The sequence below is a fragment of the Orycteropus afer genome, unplaced genomic scaffold (assembly GCF_000298275.1).
Source record: "Orycteropus afer afer isolate SDZICR_OR568_19922 unplaced genomic scaffold, OryAfe1.0 scaffold00044, whole genome shotgun sequence".
NCBI classification, from domain to species: Eukaryota; Metazoa; Chordata; class Mammalia; order Tubulidentata; family Orycteropodidae; genus Orycteropus; species Orycteropus afer.
The window spans coordinates 4,825,002-4,829,435 of record NW_006921631.1 but is presented as its reverse complement, the minus strand read 5'-3'; the positions used below and the strand labels follow the sequence as shown (position 1 = coordinate 4,829,435).

General features: G+C 38.9%; 1 non-coding gene across 1 annotated transcript; it reads right to left on the bottom strand.

Annotated features, from left to right (window-relative positions):
- Nucleotides 1–1,359: 1,359 nt before the first annotated feature.
- LOC122149740 lies at nucleotides 1,360–1,463 on the bottom strand. Its single transcript, XR_006163303.1, has one exon. It is a non-coding gene; the product is annotated as a U6 spliceosomal RNA (small nuclear RNA).
- Nucleotides 1,464–4,434: the final 2,971 nt, after the last annotated feature.

Sequence of the window (4,434 nt, the reverse complement as noted above, 5' to 3'; positions counted from 1 at the left end):
AGAACAGATTTGTCAGTTCTTCTGGCAGTCCATGGTATTTTCAAGATTCTTCACCAACACCAGAACTCAAAGGCATCAGCTCTTCTTTGGTCTTCCTTATTCATTGTTCAGCTTTCACATGTATATGAGGTGATTGAAAATAACATAGGTTGGGTTAGGCTTACTTTAGTCTTAAACTGACATCTTTGCTTTTTAACACTTTAAAGAGATCTTTTGCAGAAGATTTGCCCAGTGCAATATGATGTCTGATTTCTTGACTGCTACTTCAATATATGTTGCTTGTGGATCCAAGTACTATGAAATCATTGACAATTTCAAACTTTTTTCCATTTATTGTGATGCTGCTTATTGGTCCAGTTTTGAGCATATTTGTTTCTTTATATTGAGGTATAACATATACTGAAGACTGTGATCTTTAATCTTCATCAGTGAGTGCTTCAAACCACCTTCACTTTCAGCAAGCAAGGTTGTGTCAACTGCATATCACAGGTTGTTAATGAATCTTCCTCCAATCCTGATACTCCATTCTTCTTCATATAGTCCAGCTTCTTGGCTTATTTGCTCACCATACAGATTGATTACATATGGTGAATGGATACAACCCTGACACACACCCGTCCTGATTTTAGACCATGCAGCATCCCCAAGAGGGAGTAAAACTACCAGTTAGGGTTTCCAAGGCTGTAAATCTTTATGGAAGTAGACTGCCTCATCTTCCTCCCATGGAGTGTCTCGTGGCTTCAGCTGTGGTCAATTGATTGAAAATGGGCAAGAATGGGAACAGGAAGACCACTTAGGAGTATATTACACTAATCCAGGAGAGAGGTGATGGTGGCTTATAGTCGAGTACCTGTAAGCATAGTGAGAAATGTTTAGATTCTGCTTTGAAGATAGAGAGCCAATGGTATTTGCTAACAGAATAGGGGTGGTATGTAAGAGAAAGAGAATTCAAGGATAAAACAAATTCATTATCACTAACACCCCTCAAGTGCTTTTGTCCATCACTGTCTGCAGGTTAGAAGATAATGGCCATTTTACACTAAGTATCTACTTTTTTATTTGTTACTTACTTGATTCTTTTACACCAAAGACTGTAGTTCATACTTCTAAACCATAAAAGTGAATAATTCATTTTGAGAGTTGAAGAAATCCCATGTCAATATGCTAAATGAAATGAAACTTCAGCCATTGGTCAATATGTCTATTTGGTTGAAAACATCAGAGAAAGCCACAGGCACAATCTTTTGGCTTTATATTTTTGAATGGTTAGCCTTCATTTAAAACACAAAAGCCATATTTTTCTTTTTTTTAAATTTTATTGTGATTTGCATGAAAGTTTACAGAGCAAATTCATCTTCTTAAAATATGGAATGCTTCACAAATTTGCATGTCATCCTTGCTCAGGGGCCATGCTAATCTCTGTATGGTTCCAATTTTAGTATATGTGCTGCCAAAGTGAGCACAAAAGCCATAATTTTGTTCTTTTTAACATAAGTCATTGTTTTTAAAAGCTATTTGCTAAGTGACTTCTACCTGCCAGACATTCTGTTAGTGCTGGGGATCTAGCAATGACTAAGGGAGTTCTGGACTCTCATGAGACCGCCATCTAGTGGGTGATGCAGAAATACAATGAAGTGAAGGAAGGTTGGGCAATCGTACTTCTGTAGTGATACTGCTTCGGAAACCCAAGGAGGGGTCGCTATGAGTCGGGGCCGACTCGACGTCACATAACAACAACAACAACAAGGGAATACAAGGAAATTAGGGCTAAAGGGGAGGGTGCGGTTGTGGTTCAGTGGTGGAATTCCCAACTTCCATGTGGTAGACTTGGGTTCAATTCCTGGCCAATGCACCTCAGGAGTAGCCACCATCTGTCAGTGGAGTCTGGTTTGTTGCTTTGAAGTAGAAGAGAAAACTGCAGAGCATCCAGACTAAGAGGGACTAGGGAAAAAGCTATGGTGATTTATTTTCCAAAATCAGTCAATGAAATCCCTCTGATTGATAACAAGTAATCCCAACCACAAGTGATGTAAGAGCAGCAAGGACAAAGTTCCAGGAGAATATAGAGGATGTCAAAACTTAATCTTCTCTAAAGGATTTGGGAAGGCTTTATATGAAAAGTTGTTTGAATTTAGGTTTATAGGGAGTCGGGATGGGTGTCACAGGTAAAGAGAACAACATGTGCAGAGGTAAGAAGTATTAAAAAGGATGGCACATTTGGTTGAACTGCACTAGAGGTTAAAACTAGAGGTTTGAGAGCGTGTGGCAGAAAGCGAATCTGAAAAGTAGCACTAGATCTTGAAGAACCTTGTACATGGTAGTGAGAAATTTGAAATAAATCTTGTAGGCAATGTGAGTTAGCAAAGTCTCAAGTAGGGAAATTACATGATTATATTAAGGCATTAGCATGATTACTCTGGCAATGTTATAGACAACAGTGTACTGAAATGGTTCTAACAAGAGATGATGAAGGCCTACCTTGAGCAGTGTAGAAATTTAAGAGGAGACATAATGAGTTATGATGAGCTACTGATAAGATTGTTTCTTACAAGCAAGGATGGCAAGACTTCAACCTATATACTTTGAACATGTTATCAGGAAGGACTAGTCCCTGGAGAAAAACAACATGCGTGGTATGATAGTGGGTCAGCAAAAAGAGGAAGACCTTTAACAAGATGAAGTGACCCAGTAACTGCAACCATGGGCTCAAACACAGCAATGATTTTGAGGATGATGCAAGATCGGGCAATGTTATGCTCTGTGCACAAAGGGTTGTTATGAGTTGGAACAGACTCAGTGATATCTAAAAACAACAACTACTGGAAGATATAGGCAGTCCCCAGGTCATGAATGAGATCCATTCCTTAAGTGTGTCTTAAAGTCAAATCTGTAGGTAAATTGGAACAGGAACATATGATTCTTATTTAGCCTTCCATAAGTTCAAGAAAGGACTCAAAGCTTTTTCAATTATTTAATGGCTGCATGTGCAGCAAATGAAGATAATAGTGATGAAGACTTCCGTAGTGATACTGCCTCGGAAGCCCAAAGAGGGGTCGCTATGAGTCGGGTTTGACTCGACGGCACATAACAACAACAACAACAACAGGAGTTGTTCAATTGTTTCAAAGTGGGAACAAATTTACACAACATTAAGGGGCAAGTATGAGGTGTCCCTAAGTTGGATGTTAATAATCCAGGCACTGCCTGTTTACTCACTAAGACTTGGTTGAGAATGACATATGGGTGCATAGCAACAAGTCTGAAATGACCCCAAGGTAACTGCACTTGGAATTTGGACGGAAGATGGCATCTTGGCTGGTATGTTAGTTGTGTTGCCTGAATGGCCCCACAGATCTCAAGAGTAGTTTGGCAGAGTGGGGTCTGGCATGTGGGCAGCCAGGTGTCAACATAAAGGAGTTATAAGAGGAGAAGTTGTTTGAGCAGAGATATGTGGTCAGAGTTTTAAGGACTGATAATATAGCCAGATGGAGATAACCAAAAAGACATTTTGGAGTTTAGGAGAGATGTCTGGCTAGAAAATTAAATGCCAGTAACAAATAATCTCTTGGGAGTTAATCAATAACTTAAATGGAAATATAACAATCTATTTTCATATCCTTATTAGCAGTGAAAAAAATCTTTAGCTATACATATATTTAATAAATGCATTTTATAGATACCTCCATTCATTTCAGAAGGTGGCATATGATCCAGAATCAAAGGTGTTGAAGGAAGAAGTCAGAGCTGCACTGAAGGAACTGGTGAAAAACAAGGCTCCAGGACTTGATGGGATATATATTGAGATGTTTCAACAAAAGAATGCTACACTGGAGGTACTTACTTGTTTATGCCAAGAAATTTGATAGACAGCAACCTGGCCAACTGACTGGAAGAGATCTGCATTTGTACCCATTCCAAAGGAAGGTGATCCCACAGAATGTGGTAGTCATTGAACAATACCATTAGTATTACATGCAAGTAGAATTTTGCTGAAGATAATCAAAAAACGGTTGATTATCTTGACAGAGAACTTCCAGAAATTCAAGCTGGATTCAGAAGAGGATGTGGAACTAGGGATATCTTTGCTGATGTCAGATGCATCTTGGCTGAAAACAAAGGATACCAGAAAGATGTTTACTTGTGTTTTATTGACTATGCAAAGGCTTTCTTTCAACTCTGTGGATCATAACATATTATGGAAAACTTTGAGAAGAATGGGAATTCCAGAACACTTAATGATGCTTATGAGGAACCTGTATATCGACCAGGAGGCTGTCTTTCTAACAGAATCAAGGGATACTGCATGGTTTAAAATCAGGAAGGGAGTGCATCAGAGTTGCATCATTTTACCATACTTATTCAATGTGGATGCTGAACAAATAATCCAAGAAGTTGGACTATATGAAGAAGAATGTGACATTAGGGTGGGGGAAG